The sequence below is a fragment of the Alnus glutinosa genome, chromosome 5 (genome assembly GCF_958979055.1).
Source record: "Alnus glutinosa chromosome 5, dhAlnGlut1.1, whole genome shotgun sequence".
Lineage (NCBI taxonomy): Eukaryota > Viridiplantae > Streptophyta > Magnoliopsida > Fagales > Betulaceae > Alnus > Alnus glutinosa.
This window is the reverse complement of record NC_084890.1, coordinates 13,947,562-13,965,749: the sequence shown is the minus strand read 5'-3', so window position 1 is coordinate 13,965,749 and position 18,188 is coordinate 13,947,562.

Here is an 18,188-nt window from a genome sequence, read left to right as displayed (position 1 = left end):
TCTTTTAATTTGACTGGCCACTCTTTTTGATCGTACATACCAAACACCAAAATCGAAAAATAAGGAAAACGCTTTTCAAAAACATTTTACATCGAAATAAATAGAACCAAGTCGATGAACAACGATAAACGACTTACATGAATTAATCAGCTAATGAAATTTGTAAATATATTGGAAACGGCTGGATCGAGTCTACTCAAACTTTTCTTTAGATTGCTTCGAGTAAATTAATTAAGCATGGGAAATAGAAATCAATATAATAGATTGCTCATTTGCTCTCAATCCCATATATAATTAACTTCAAGCTATCAATTGGTTGATTTTATTCCACGTTATGAAAAGTCAACTATATTTCCTGAGATACGGATTATTGTGAAACTAGCTAGCAACATCGTACCTACTAATTAATATATATCCCACGCACAATGCCAGCCCCTCTCTTCGCAAGTCCATGGTGCTCACGTTTCCTTCAATTGACGAGTCCTTATTTTGACAGATAATCAGAAAACAATTCCATGACTTATTGGATGTCACATATATATTTTTAAATCTTTTAACTTTCTCTCTAACCTATAACAGCCCATGGTTAATGAAGAAAAACTCTATCGAAACCTTGGCTTCTCTCACTTTCTTTCTGCAACCTATAATATCTTCGTGTTCGATCTCTCACTAACAAAAAAAAAGAGGCACTATTCATTTAACACCGTTTGAATAGTGTAGCCTTAAAAACAGCACAAAGTATAGGGACGAGATTTCAAATTAATTTACTGTTCAAACAACGTAAATTAATGCCGTCTCTGTTCAAATAACACTATCCAAATAGTTTCGTTTGAATAGTAGACGACACTATCTAATATTGTCGTTTGAACAGTGAAACAGCCCTAGTGTGAATAAAAATAAAAAATAAAAAATTAGGAGGATCCTCCTCCTCCTCCTTTCTTGAGCCAGGAAGGGAAGCTCCCCTGCCCAAGTGCAAGATCCCTTCTTGCGCCTACGCTTCTGCGCAGGAAGAAAAGCTCCTGCGCAAGCGCAAGAGTGCAAGAAGGGATCGATCCCTTCCTGTGCAAGAGCTCCCTTCTGCGCAGGAGGAGAGCTCATTTTTCTTTCTTTCTCTCCCTAAAAAAATGACAAACTAAAATATATAACTTAATTTTTCACCACAAGAATTTGTGTCGTTTGAACAATAAATGACGCTATTTAGCGCCGTTTGTATCTTTGTGCAAGAATGGATCCCTTCCTGTGCAGGAGCTCCCTTTTGTGCAGGAGGAGAGCTCCTCTCTCTTTCTTTCTCTCCCTAAAAAAATGTTAAACTAAAATATATAACTCAATTTTTCACCACAAGAATTAGTTTTGTTTGAACAATAAACAACACTAACAACCTTTTTTCTTTTTTCTTTTTTTTCTTTTTCTTTTTTTTTTTCTTTTTTTTATAGTGTCTAATTAACAAGTCAACAATAATGATATTTGAAGGAAGACAATAAAAGAACTACAAAAGATGTGTTGAGTAGAATTTATTCAACCACATAATAATGAGATCATTGTTGGTAAGAACTAATTTATTTTTGTTAGGTTTTAGGGTTGACAAATCTACTGTCAAAATGTGATGAGTTGTAAGGTTTAGGTTTAAGGTTTAAGTCGGTGTTAAAGTGTGATTCTAGACTTGGTTGAAACTGATTGTTGAATGCAACCTCGATGAAAGCTCATTCAATCGAGATTGTGTTTCAAGTTTCAATGAGAAACCCAAAATGTATCTGATCACAAGCTTGATCAAACGAAGTCATGAAGACATTTTAAGTTCAAGTTTCAGAAAAGCCCAATATCAAGGACGATTGAACCTCGTTCGAACGCACACTACAAAAAAACTGGACATTACTAACGTGCAGAAACTATCACGTTACTGAACTTACTAACGTCAAATAACATATACACGTTACAATATATTTTAGTGGCGTGCAAAAATTAGCACGATACTGTATAGTAACGCATAATTCATCCACGTTACAATATAGTAACGTGTTAAACAATATTCGTTACTATTTAGTAACGTGTAAACATTTGCTTGTTACTAAAATGTATTTCGGATTTATTTTTTTTAACAGTTTATATAAATTCTAAATTATACTAACGTGGTGTAGTATGCACGTTAGAAGATTAATAATGTGAGAATCTTACACGTTCCAATTATTGTAACGCCTAGGTTTTCCACGTTGCTATATAATGTGGGAAAATTTGCACGTTATATGTAGTAACGTGCGCCACATTTGGTCGTAACTATAATTGTAACGTGTAAATTTGCACGTTACTATAATTGTGACGTGCAAATTTGCAGGTTACCATAATTGTAACGTGTAAACTTGCACGTTACTATAATTGTAACGTGCAAATTTGTACGATACCATAATTGGAACATGCTTTCTTTACCCGTTGATATATAGTAACCTGTAAGTACAACGCATTCTAATTGTTAAAGTGCATAGGATCGGTATATAAGATATAATTGGGTAAGTATAATGTCCAAGTGCGTAAGATCAATCGGTATACAACGTATAATATCTAAGTACAATGTCCAAGTGCATAGGATTGGTATAGAAGGTATAATGTGTAACTATAATGTCCAAGTACATAGAATAGGCAATGAAGCTTCATCAGCAGAGGGACCACGTGCGAGAAGCAGCCAATTTGCACGTTACGTACTATACAGTTTGAAGGACTTGCTTGTACGAGTTGAGAATCAGTTGTCCAGTTGTGAGGTCGAGACTAACCCTAGAGGCTCGTGTACATGGGAGGGATTTATTGGGATATGTTGGACTCCCAAAATAGTTTGCCGGCTCTATCTCGGGAATTAGAAGAGGCAATGAAGCTTCATCAGCAGAGGGAATACGTGCGAGAAGCAGCCAATTTGCACGTTACTATACAGTTTGAAGGACTTGCTTGTATGAGTTTAGAATCAGTTGTCCAGTTGTGAAGTTGAGACTAATCCTAAAGGCTCGTGTACATGGGAGGGATTTATTGGGATATGTTGGACTCCCAAAATTGTTTGCCGGCTCTATCTCGGGAATCAGAAGAGGCAATGAAGCTTCATCAGCAGAGGGAACACGTGCAAAAAGCAGCCAAGACAACCTTATTAACCTTTCTCAATGTAGAATATGACATGATGCTTTATGTTAGGTAGACTATGCCCGTTAGCAATGTTCCAAAAAACCAGATTTTACAAACGTGCATAAATTAACACGCTATTGAACTTATTAACGTTATATCAATTTACACGTTACTAAATACAATAATAACTTGCAATATTTGAATGATACTATATAGTTACACGTAGTTATCCCACGTTACAATATATTATACGTTACTATTTAGTAACGTGAAAATTGATTTAGTAATGTGGTTATTTACCATGCCACTATTGTTTCCACATACCAAAATTCATAATTTAAAAACCCTTATTGTTAGTTTGGATGCAAGTAGAAAACGGTTTTTACTTGCTACGGTGTTTGCTTTTTCAAATAAAAAATAATATTTTACCTAATATAATTCAAGAACAAATCATATGTTTTTTTTTTAAAAAAAAAAACAAATTATATTATGTTCATTTTTTCATAATTTAATCTCACAAAGTCGAACTTCAAATCCTATTTATAATAACAAAAAGCAATCAAATACAACGTACGTAAATCAAAACACAATCAACGTTAACAAAAAGCAATCAAACTAACGGGAAATCAAAACACAAGCTACAATAACAAAAAACAAACAACCTCGAGTTAGTACTAGTTACTTTCTAATAAAGTGAAATTATGAATACAACTATGAAAAATTACGAATAGAACTAAACAGGATGAGCAGCTCCATCCTCATGATCAGGATGAGTAGCTCCATCCTCATGACCAACTGTATCAACCTGAACTGCAACACCTATGAATGATAAAAACAAACAAAGTTAGCAAACAACATGATAAAATCATGTCAATAAAAAGTGCATTAAACAAAGTGGAGAATGTAAACAAACGTTGATGATGTATAATACCGGGAGCGCTACCCACAGACGAATCCACAAGCTGGCTAGGTGCATCACCTGTGACAGGTGCGATGACATGTTGTTCAACTGCGTGCGCAGATGTGGACGTGGTCATTATCGATGTCAAGCTACTCCAACGAGACTCCCACTCAGCCTTCTCTTTTGCCCACGCCTCCTCGCGCATTGACATCATAGACTGGAGCTCAGAAACGCGCGCCTCTAGTGATACGGCGAGGTTGACTGCTCGGTTTATTTCTTCCTGCGATGACTGAGCAGAGGGATTGGAAATCTGTGACCGTGCCTGTGTCGGGGTATAGTATTTGGCTGTGGTCCCCGAGACAGGCCTCACATTCTTGCCAACTCCTCTAACCCTACCCGAGTACTCGGGCTTATTCCCAATTGCTTGCGAATACGCATCATCAGGACGCCATCGTGTGGTCGCCTCAGTCACGCTCGACGCTGCAGCGGGATCAATGGGTGCTAGCCTCTCCATTAATTCCTGTATGTTGTATTAAATTAATGATGGCAAACACCATGTCAATTGTAAAGAGATAATTAAGCAATAAATCGAAAACAAGATAAATTAATGACACTAAACACCATGTCAATTGTAAAGAGATAATTAATTAAGCAATAAATCGAGAACAAGATAAATATGATTAGCATACACATCTCTCGCGCGTTATGTCGTTGGGGAAGCTTCCATCCTTCTTTTTATGTGTTTTATTATATAACCGTGCGCGGGTCGGAGGAATGCCAGACGCGAGTGCCTATCAAGAAAAAATATATGTGCATTAAAAAAAAATATTCAAACATATAATTATATATGTATATGTTAACTTGGTATACATACGTCCTCATGTGACACCCTAGCGAAGCTTTTGGTGCCGCTAGTGTGTGGAGTGTTGTTCCGTGCTCACAAGCCCTTCATGTAGGCTGCGTACTCCTACACAATCAACGTTATCAATATGTTAGTCATGTGGTTATATACGCACAAACGCACGAAATTATGGAAAGTACACCAAATATTAATATAACTCGACTACCTGATCCACCTCCTCACACCATCTCGCTATCAACTCCGTCACGTCCTCGGCATTGTAGCCCTCGAGAGCCTTCTCCCCTACTCTTTCTCGTACGACCTCGGGCCTATCGCCTCGTTGAATGTTAAGTAGTTTCTTGAAGTCGCATCTCCAGGTCCGTACCTTCTGGCTCACATCCTTGAGAACTTCTCTTTTTACCTCCGCCTGATTAACAGTAGGCGGGATGAAGTACTCCGTCTGCACAATTATAAATTTGATGACATTAAATTAAATAACAAAAAAAAACATTTGAAAAACAAAAAATTAAATTTGATGACATTAAATTAAATTTCATGCAAACCTCCTCTTTCTCTGAGGTCATACAAGCAATTCATGGGGTCATATAAACACAGTATACACCCTTTGGCTTGGTGTGTATAATGGAAATATGATACAACATATGTAATAATGCTGAAACATGATCATTGGTTACAAAAACAGAAGGCCATATGGTTATAAATTCTAAGCTTTTGTAACTATCTGAACTAGAGTCGGTAAGCAATTTGCTCACAGAATATTCATATAGAAGTGTCCAATGAATCATAAAGAGAAAAATCAAAACAACCATAAGACATAATGTTGATCAACTCTATACCTAGAAATGTATCACTACCCTAACATCATGCCCATGCATCCCTTGTTTAAATCTAGAACATCAGTTTTGCCTAAAGAGCACAAGACATAATGTTGTCAACTCAACAAGTAAGAAAGTAGTCACCATTACGGAACTTTCAGAACATTATTGCAGAAACAAGGGTACATATAGACATATAATTCTGAAATATTTTCATTCAAATCTTTTCTAATGAAGAGATTTAGTTTTCATAAATCATCATAAAAGAAAGCAATATAATTAAAGCTGCATTACAGCTAGAAAATATTTAATCCTACTATTGTATCCATATTAGGGTCAATAGGATCTCACACCAAGCATATATATATATATATATATATATATATATATATATATATATATATATATATATATATATATATTATGTGTAACAGATATAACATACCATCAATGCCTCCCATAAGCGTTGCCTCCTCTCGGCTACGACAGACCCCCAGTAGTCCCACATATTAACGAATTGCCCGGCTCTAACCAAATTGCCACAAGTTCGTCTGAACTTGTTGGCGCTGAATCCTATGGGCTGGAATGACTGATTGAATTGCAGAACTATCTTCTTTCCTGCTGGGATCTCCCAATAAGGGGATGGTCTATCTATCACCTCGTACTCAGTTACCCCCTCGGCATTTGTACCTGACACGTGCATATTATTTGTTAGTTATTTAATTACAAGAAATAATTGGCTATATATATACACTTACCGATCAATAAAAGCTGGTCTGGCTGCAGCCTATGCGTATTAGGATCCTCGACATCCCGACCATGGGGGCCGGCTGAACCATCCTGCCCCTGGGGGCTTGTCGAATCATGTGCCACCCCAGCATCCCCATCCGGACCTTGGTGGCCCTCCACACCATGTGACGTCCCAGCCTCATCATCAAACAGCGATGCCACCTGGCTCGGGGAAGGAGTAGTAAAGGTGTCCATCATGAAATCGTGCATGCCTGGCATGTGCATCGAACCCGGCTCGGTCATGTCATGATGGGAAGGCGGGGTTTGGTACCCCCGTCTCACCGGGGAGTGACGGTCTGTACGGTGCATGTAGCTCCCCGGTGTTGGGATCCGGTGTCGGCAGATCCCAACACTGGTGCACTAGATGACGCCCCATCATCTGATCGCGGAATCTGCAGGGGCGGGGACCTCTGCACAGTGGGTTTGAAACCTGGGTATCTCCTAGAACTCATTTGCACCTGCGAATTTGCGAAAAAATCAAACATTATTAAACCGGGGTTTATGACTTTTTGTGTGAAAGTCATCAAAAAAACAAATAAAAAAACCAGTTTTTATATTTTATAATTTTTTTTTGTGTAACTTTTTGTTATTTTATATTTTTTTTTTATTTTAATAATTTTACAAAGGCTATTTTGTTATTATGGAGAGTATTTACATTTTTTTTGGTAGTTTGAAGGGGATATTGATACAATTGGTAGTTTGAAAAAAAAAAAATTAACCACTAAATAGTAGTTTGTTTTTCCTTTAAAAAAATGTTTATTTTTCAAATGCTAAAGAGAGAGAGACAAATTAATTAACATATAAGGTTCCTTCTATGCTGACATGACACTCTGTTTTTAATAATAAAAAAACTCAACGAACAAATTGATATTTTCCCACAAAGAAAACCAAACTCCATAAACCTTAGACATACTTGCAAACCAAATATCACTTGAACTCACAAAGTCCACACAAGTCAATTCAATTATTGCAACGAAGATTTAACGATAAGTTCTACTCAGATTTAACTGCAAAAATTCCTAAAAAAAAGAAAAATGAAGAAAGAAAAAAAGTAAAGTCAAGTTTAAAGATTAGAAAAAGAAGAAGTCATTGCAGCAAAGCAGCTGGAATTTTTGCCATTTGTACGTTTACAGCCTTGCGCCAGTTCACCCATCCTAAATTCGCTTTGTACGGACCTGTAAAAAAAGTCTTTTCGGCCTATACTTTGTTGAATTATATTATTTATATCAAAATTAGTTTTATTATATTTAAAAGGATTATTATACTTTGATAGTGGGATGAGATTTTTCTATGAAGATATATTATTTGTATGTCAATGAGTGTACAGTATAACAGTACTAAAATGTACATCCAATATATTTGATAATATGGGATCCACATCATATACATGAGATTCGAAATATGGTACGTTTATAATTTTTATTTAATTTTAACAATTTTTTATTTTAAAAAATAAAAATTAAAATTAACTAGCATGATATGTAGGACCTACATGTAGGAAAACGAATCTAATGATTAGTTTAAAAAAATATTATACAAAAATTATATGAACGTTATAGACGTATCATAACACTATAAGGCCCAAATCGCATGTGAGTTCCATGCTGTCAAATGCATGTGTACACCCAATTAACCATTATTTCAAAATTATAGATTCATAGATTGTATTGCATTCTTTCTCCCTCTCTTTTTCTGATGTGTGTTGTTATATTTTTATCTGAATTCTTATTTGATCATAATATTTTGATAATAAAGTATTGAAAAAAGATGATAGAAGGTCTAATTTGCCACGGCTAGTTACTTTTAAGAGTTGGTCGTTACTTTTTGAACATTAAGGCCAAGACAAAAAAGCTATTTAATTTCAAAAGAGTAGCATCCTCATATAGTCATATGATAATTGGGTATTTTGAACTTGAAGCAACACACGTTTCAATTTAATGTTTTGTGATAGACTCAAAATGACTTCTCATGGTACCATGTCATTTTAGAAGGTTTTCACAAAATATTTTTATTTGATTGGAAATGCTAAGTGACCATTTTATAAAACATGGCATGATTCATTATAAATTCACCTTGAGGCATCAAAACAATTGAGTTTAAAACATAACATTTTTATACATTTCATTTGCATTATAACAACATCCTTATCTCATGAGATCATATCCTCACAAACATAACCAATTATAACTGCACTGATCTCAGTACCCTTAGAACACAAACTTAACCAATTTTCTTTAAGTTGCCTTCAATTTAGTTCGGCCATTGCAAAATCAGCCTCTTCCTATTATTGCAAAATCAGCCTAATCCAGTGTGATTGTTTTAATTTTTTTATAAACCAAACTCAACCAAGATACACTCTCAGTACAGATTGGAATAGTCACTAAAACAAGGCTACAAAGTACAGAGAACAACATACTGATGCAGTGTCCACGGTGTTAAACAAGCAGAATCACTACTAATGAATCACTACTAATGAACAGAAAAGTAAATAAACAAGCAAAATACAACATACTGATGCAGTGTCCACGGTGTTATCAGATTGAAAAGCAAAAATCAAAAATCTAAAAACAGGGCAAAACAAGGCATAAGACCGAGAAACAAAAATCAAATAAGAAATATGAAATTAAAATGATCGAGTTTGTAGATTACCTTGGTGATTTCACAGAAACGCAAAGACTTCACAGGAGAGAGCAGGAGATCAGAGATGTTCGCCAGAGAGATGAAAGTTGAAAATGGAAACCAGAGAGTCAGGAAGAAGAAGATATTTAGTAACGTGTGAATAAATGCACGTTACTATTTTATAATTATAGTAACGTGCATATGTTTCCAGGTTACTAATTAAGTTGGATTACTAACGTACAAAAAAACACGTTACTATTTATGATATAATAGTAACGTATATTTTGAGCGTTACTATAATTTAGTAATGTGTTAAATATTTACACGTTACTATATTATTTTTATAGCAACGTGCAATTATCTACACGTCACTAATATGTATAAATGCACACTGACAAAATCGCTTACAAAGCGCGCGAAGCATTAAATTTAGTTTCTGAACATCTATAGTAACGTGAAAATTTTCACGTTACTAACATAGTAACGTGGTTTGTAATTACACGTTACTAACATAGTAACGTGGTATGTAAAATCACGTTACTATAATAACAAACATTTACGAAATTCAAATAAAATTCCAAACAATTTAAAAAGAAGGGTTAAATAGAAACTTGGCCCATGTGATTTGCAAACTTTATTTTGTGCCCCTCAGTTTTATTTGAATATCATAGGTGGTACTTTTGCCATGGGAAAAGATGCAAATGGTACCTCAGTCCATTTTTTCATTCAAAACTAACGGAAATCCACGCCAGCGCCACGTGGCACCGTTCAAAATGCGATACGTGGCCACACTATTTTTTCTTCTGTTTTTTAAATCTTTTCGATTAAAAAACAATTTTTTTTTTTTTTTTTTTAAAAAAAAAAAATAAAAAAAAATTGTAGGAGTGGCTGAGCCACTTTCATTTTTTATTTAAAATAAAAGGCTTAAAATTAAAAAAAAAAAAAAACAATTATAATAATGAATGGAGGTACCATTTGCATATTTTTCCATAGCACAGGTACCACCTGTGCTAAAAAACAACCAATTACCAATTAACTACCAATTTACTCCTTAAACAACCAATTGTGTCAATGTCCCCTCTCAAACTACCAAAAAAATTCAAGTGCATTGCATCGGTATATAACGTAGGTATAATCTCTAAGGACATAGGATCGGTATACAACATACGTACGTATATTCTCTAATGGCATAGGATTGGTATACAACGTACGTATAATCTCTAAGGGCATAGGATCGGTATACAACGTACGTATAATGTCCAAGTGCATTGGATCGGTATATAACGTACGTATAATTGGGTAATTAAGCATAATGTCCAAGTGCATTGGACCGGTATACAACGTACGTATAATTGGGTAATTAAGTATAATCTCTAAGTGCATAGGATCGGTATACAACATACGTACGAACGTATAATCTCTAATGGCATAGGATCGGTATACAACGTACGTATAATCTCTAAGGGCATAGGATCGGTATACAACGTACGTATAATCTCTAAGGGCATAGGATCGGTATACAACGTATGTATAATGTCCAAGTGCATTGGATCGGTATATAACGTACATATAATTAGGTAATTAAGCATAATGTCCAAGTGCATTGGACCGGTATACAACGTACGTATAATTGGGTAATTAAGTATAATCTCTAAGTGCATAGGATCGATATACAACATACATACGTACGTATAATCTCTAATGGCATAGGATCGGTATACAACGTACGTATAATCTCTAAGGGTATAGGATCGGTATACAACATACGTACGTATAGTCTCTAATGGCATAGGATCGGTATACAACGTACGTATAATGTCCAAGTGCATTGGACCGGTATACAACGTACGTATAATTGGGTAATTAAGTATAATCTCTAAGTGCATAGGATCGGTATACAACATACATACGTACGTATAATCTCTAATGGCATAGGAATGATAGGATTGGTATACAACGTACGTATAATTAGGTAAGTATAAGGGTTAAATACCATATTTGTACCTAAGTTTTCAGCTTTTAAAAACTAGGTTGGTACCTCTGTTATATTTTTCGTCCAAAAATTAACTAGGTTGGTACCTCGGTATCAACCGCTAAGGTTAACACGTGGTACTATATAATTAATCTTTAAAAATTAATTTAAATTGAAAAAATAAAAAATTTAAAAAAAGGAAGAAAACATGGGGTGTTTGGCCACCCCAGACCGGCCAAGAGGGTGGCTCAGCCACTCCTCTTGTTTTCTTTCTTTTTTTTCATTTTTTTTTTTTTAATTTTGTAAAGATTTTTACTAGTTACGTTTTAATTTTTTTTTTTATGAGGTTGTCCCGTGGCAGACCGTTAATTTTTGGACTGAAAATGTAACAGAGGTACCAACCTGATTTTTACTCAAAACTCAGGTACCCCTATGAAACAAATGAAAACTCAAGTACTAAATTTAAAAAAAGATGAAAACTCAGGTACCAATGAGGTATTTAACCTTAAGTATAATCTCTAAGTGCATAGGATCGGTATACAACGTACGTATAAATAATTGGATTATACATTAATAACATTGCACATTGTACTTAAGTATATATATATACATACACTACAAAAAAAAGACAATTTGGCGTCGTTTAATTAGCGGCGTTTAATGCTTTATAAGCGTCGCTAACTAATTCGCGACGTTTGTGTTATGCCGCGAAAGTGCAGTCGAGAAAATAAATTCGCGACGCTTTTGGGTGAAGCGCCGCTAATTAGCGGCGCTTATGGAGTAAACGCCGCTACCAGTTTAGCGGCGTTTTTTATGAGTCGCGAAAAAAAACGACGCTAACTGGTTAAAAATACCGCCCATAATCTGCTATTTTCATTAAAAATGGTTGATCACCTGTATTGGGTCTTTTCATATAGAGGATTACTTAAAGCTTTTATCAACCACAAACAAGCAAAGATAGATTGTTTAAAAAGCAAAGCAATACATTATGAAAAGTACTTAATTTAGTCAAGACAATAACATAAATATTTTAATTATCATATAATTATAATTCAACATTAAGTACAACTAGTCAAAATGATGCAAAAAACTTAAGAGTACATATAGTCTCCACCCTTGAAGGCTTGAACAAAACATCAAAAATAAATATCAAAATGATTCTTTCTTCCATCAAATTTTGTCAATCCACTGCATGTCAGCATCTACCTGGATAAGAAAATAAAAGAATTCAGAACAACACCAACAATTATCCATAGTAAAATTCATATTATCATAAATGAACAAATAGAACAATACACCCCACGTAAATTAAGAAATGAAAGATGAAAACCATTTTATTTGATCTTTCCACATCATTTGTCAGCCCCTCCATATGCTTGTGCAGACCAGTATGCAATGGAGTAAAGAGGATCAATAAAGCATGATTTTTACAAACCATGGTAGAACAACATTAGTTCAATTTCATCTACAAAATGATTACAATTTAAGTGTACCCTAAACGAGCACCCCTTATTTTCCTTTTGACAAAAAGAGGATTGATAATGTTAAAACATTCTCAAGAAAGCTTCAATTAAGATATCTATGTCGACCAGGAAGGATAAACCGATAAACTACAGAAGAAGAAAAAAAAAAAAACTTCTATGGTTGTGTAAAGCTAGGTGTCTCCCCTAGATAATGTGAAGACAACCTTTGATAATAATATTTGTGGCTAACAATAATTAAAAACATTATCACTGATATATTATTAGTGTCTAGCTAGTGAAGAATAAGAGATCGAGATTAAAGCATCTTCACTTGGATATTTTCTCTTTCGCCAGGTGCTGCTGTTAACATCAGACACCAGTAGTACTATAATACTGTATGTGCTCTATATATATATATATATATGTCCTGAGTAAATGTTGCCATTGTTAACTTGATCATATTATGATATATATAGACATAGACATGCATATATTTTATATGCAACCACCAAAGATGTCAGTCACAGACTCACAGACTACAGGGGCTCTCTCTCTCTCATCCGAAACAAAGGAGGGAATACAATAGTAACAGAAAGTGAGAAATGATCAAAAGAGGTAGGGGACGACCATTGCTTGCCAAAGATCATTCTCCTGCCATCTATGCGCCAAGTTGTCCAACATTAGCATCATCGTCTTCCATCACCTCTTGTGCACCTATAAAACATCGTCTTTCACGTTATTTAGTGTTTTCCTTTAATAGGTATGGTGTGGATAGTATATAATGTGACAATCATACATGGTCGACTACCAACTGATGATCTAGGCCTCGCAGGTGGGGATCCTGTGGCAGGATCTTGCATTCCCATTGAGTTCTCAACTCTATCCATATAAGCTTGGAGCATCCTACGCATTTCACTTATCTGATTCTGATGCACTGTTTGCATATACAACATTTGAGCTTGCAATTCATTAACCTTGCTCAGAAGTTCAGTTTCATTGGATGAAGATGTAGACGCCTCAGATGTATATGATCTGGATTTGCCCGGTGTAGGCCCAAGCCCCATTCCGCGTACACGCCCCGAGCATTCTGCGCCCATGACTTGTGCATAAGCATCGTCCAGAGCCCATTGTATTGACCCTTGTGTAAAAACATTTGATTCGCTTGGAGGCTCTTGTGACACTATTTCCCTCATTTTTGCCTGCATATTGTTAAAAGTTAACAAAAAAATAATTAATGAAGCCTGTAAAAAAATATACGTAAATGGCAATCCATTTAAAACACTGCATCAATATAATAAAGTTACAATTTTTTCCGCAGCCTCATCATTCATAGGGGTGCCATCCTTTTTGGTGTGAGTATCTATAAAAATTTCTTTTCTCTAGGGGGCATGTCCACTTGATAATCCTACAAAAACAATTAAATCATATACCAAATTACGTGTAACTATATAGAGTGAAAAAATAAATAAAATCTTATTTAATTGCATAAAATATAATGTACCTTCTCATAGGCAAGTCGGGCGTAGCTCTTCGAACCCGAGGTGTGAGTAAACTTTGACAAGCTACGAATTTTCTTGTTCCTCTCCGCCCTTACCTACATCATTAATATCTATCACTAAAATGTAAATAAATTTAAATATGTAGACTATGTGAATTTGTCTTACTTTATCCTCCTCTGTCAACCACATTTCAACACAGCACTCAATGTCTTCCGCATCGAGTAGGTGGAGATTTGGTGTCGTAGCCATTACATCCTCAAGGGATTCACCTGGTTGAATCTGCAATGATTGCTTCACGGCATGCCTGAAGTCCCTCCTTTTTTTTTTCCAAAATCCATGAATGCAACCCTTTTAATATCTTTAAGCGGTTTACCAGGCTCGACGCAAAATTTTTTCTATATGCAATACAGAATCACATATTAGAAATAAGAAGTTAAACTTTATAACTATGAATGTATTTCATACCATTAGAGCGCTCCAAATTTCTTCCTTCTTTTGTAGTGGGACCTTCTTCCAACTTTTGGTCCGAATATCTACAAACTTTCCACTTCTAACAAGTTTTCCCGCAATCCTGCTGAATTTTTCACTGCCTGGGCCCGTTGGTTGGAAGGAGTTATTATAACTAATCAATACCCTTTCCCCGTTAGGGATTTGCCAAATTTGTGAAACACCGCCAACCGTCCTCACATTCCTTACCCCGTCCTTATTTGCAATTTGGTATAAATCATCAAAATAATTAGTGCACAACGCTAGAAATGAAATTCAAAGAGAATGCTAGAAATGAAAATAAAATATAACACCTGATACGTACCAATTGTGTAGACCTGCCCTTGGGGTAACTGTTGCGGCTGCTGCAACTGAGTTGACTGAGTGGAGGGTTGTCCATGTCCATCAGAAGAGGGTGTGGATGTCTGCGGGTGCACACACGCTTCTGGCGTGTCAGTGGATTGGCGTGTCGGGGGGATAGACGTACCAAGAAGCTCCGACAAATGAGGGTCACTAGACAAATCTACATTCGTGGGCAACAAAGATTCATCATGAGGTTGCATGAATGTTGGTATATAAGCATCTTCATTTTGTTGTTCGCGATCTAGGACTCTGTGTCTCCACTGTATCATGTGTCTCATGTGTCCTAGCTACTGGAACTCTACAAAGTCGCGACAACCTCGGTCTTGTCTTTGGTGGCATGTTTACCTACATAGACAAGATAATGTGTCATCGATAGAATATGTACAATATAATCATAGACAGTAAGTATAAAAAAGAAATAGGTCAACAGAATATAACCATAGACAGTAAGTGTAAAAAAGAAATGGGTCAACAAAATATAATCATAGACAGTAAGTGTAAAAAGACAATGGGTCAACACATTATCTTACATACTTTTCAAAACGTACGATGGTGGCGGGTACACCGGTACGTGCACCATCAATATTTTCATTAGTGACATCAACATCGTGATTAACATTCAAATTGAAAGGCTCAATCTCCTTATAGTTACCAGGGTCATCATCGTGACCTTCCCCTAGACCAACGTCGTACACATGCCTTGTTTTTGTCTTCACAGCAACGACCCAGTCTGGATGTCTCTCATCCTCGACATAATATACTTGGGATACTTGTGAAGATAAAACGAACGGATCATCAATGATCCGCTCTCCCGTGTGTGTTAACTTTTTGAAATTGACAAGTTGGAATCAATATTCATCCTCTTTGTATCCCCTATCTTTTCTGATGTCTGCCCAATCACATTTGAATAGCACATATCGAGTCCCGTCATAATACTGCACCTCGAGTATGCGTACAAGTTTACCGTAGTATGTCGAGCCGTCTACAGTTGTGACACATACCCCACTATTCTGAGTTCTCTTTCCATTATCATGTCCAATAGTGCGAAACATCATTCCATTAACCACATAGCGATTAAATTCAACAGCAGATTGCATCGGCCCTTTCGAATGCCATACAAGTTTTTCACCCAATTCATTTTTGCGTGTCTCGTCCAATCGATCAACCTGATATTTGGAAAATGTTCAACATAATGAGTATAACGTACTAACAAGGTGCATTTTTGTATTAATCAATACTATATTAGTAATTATTAAAGTTTTCTTACGTAATCCCGGTACCAATCACAAAATTCGTCTCTATGCTTCATATGCAACTCCTTAACCGATTTCATGTTGCTTGTTTGAGTTAGTGTCTCAATGTGCATCCTATATATGTAATCCACCATAAGTAACCTAACAATCAATTGTATAATTATTATTTGTAAAAAGTTGTAATGCTACCCACGTGCGCAATGGAAGGAAGTCATCAGAGTTGAATAGAATATATCGATGTGCATGTATCATTGTGAGTCTGTCGAGAGTAATGTTAGTCATCACCCCTCCACAATCATCTGGGTTTCTTCGAGGCATTGTGTGGATTGTTGGCATGTTAAGTAAATACCGCGAACAAAACGTCAATAATTCATTTGCAATGTAACCCTCAGCAATAGACCCTTCCGGGGCAGCCTTGTTGCGAACGGTAAATTTGAATCGACCAAGACTCCTACAATACAAAAAAACCGACCATAATACCATAATCTATTTGAAAATAAAATAAGCATCGTGTATTAAAAAAACTTCATTACTTTACTGTAGTAATACCTCTCAATCGGATACATCCACCGGTAGTGCACCGGTCCACCTAGCTTGCATTCACGAACTAAATGTATGATGAGATGCACACTAATCGTAAAAAATCCAGGTGGAAAAATTTGTTCCAAGTTGCACAATATTATAGGAATTCAAGACTCAAGACGGTCCAGATCTTCAATGCGTAGTGTTTTAGAACAAATCTCTCTGAAGAATCCACACAACTCTATTAAAGGACCAACAACCTTCTTTGGTAAGGATCCGCGAAGTGCAATTGGCATGAGTTGTTGCATGAGTATGTGGCTGTCATGGCTTTTCATACCCCCGATACTACATTCTTTAAGTTTGACACAACGTGACACATTTGAAGCATATCCATCAGGCACTCTTACATCACTTATCACCTTTAGGAAGCCATACTTCTCTGTTTTTGTCATTGTGAAGTTCGCTGCAGGCAAATATGTTTTGTTGTTATCTGCAGTAAAAGGATGAAGTCCCGGTCTCAAACCCAGTTTTCGTAGATCCTGGCGTGCTTCATGATTGTCTTTCGTTTTCCCTTTAATGTCCAACAGCGTGCCAATTATATTATCAACGACATTCTTCTCAATGTGCATCACATCAAGGTTGTGACGCAATTCATTATCTTTCCAATATGGCAATGTGAAGAATATACTTCTCTTCTTCCAACCCTCACCCTCTGGCATTGGCCTCTCTGCAAAACCTTGTAGTTGCCTCATTATCTCATCGCCACTTGGCACAGTAGGTGGATGTCTCATTTCTTCCGCACCATCGAATGCTCTCTTGTTCTTTCTCCATATATGATCTTCAGGTAACCATCGTCGGTGACCCATATAGCATTGTTTTCTACCATAAGTTAACCGCATAGAGTGTGTTGAATCCATACAACAAGGACAAGCCTTTTTTCCTTTTGTACTCCATCCCGACAAATCTCCGTACACCGGTAAATCATTTATTGTCCACATCAATGCCGCACGCAACATAAACTTTTTTTTTAAGGATACATCAAAAGTCTGTACCCCAACATCCCATAATTGGTTAAGTTCTGCTACGAGGGGCTGTAGGTAAACATCTATATTCTTTCCAGGTGAACTTGGGCCTGGGATAATCAAGGATAACATCAAGTATGGTTGTTTCATGCACATCCATGGAGGCAAGTTGTACGGTACCAACAATATTGGCCATGTACTGTGAGCAGTGCTCATGTTTCCAAAAGGATTGAATCCATCTGACGATAAGCCGAGCCTAACATTGCGTGGATCTTTGGCGAAGTCTGGGTAACGTGCATCAAAAGATTTCCATGCTTCACCATCAGCTGGATGCCTTAGTACACCGTCTTTTTTGCGCTCAACAGCGTGCCATTTCATGTGTGTCACAATATGCTGTGACATAAACAACCTTTGCAACTGTGGTATCAAAGGAAACCACCGCAACACCTTAAACGGCTTTCTTTTTGATATTGGGGATGAATCATCTTCATCAATTGTATTATCCTTCCACCTCGACACATTG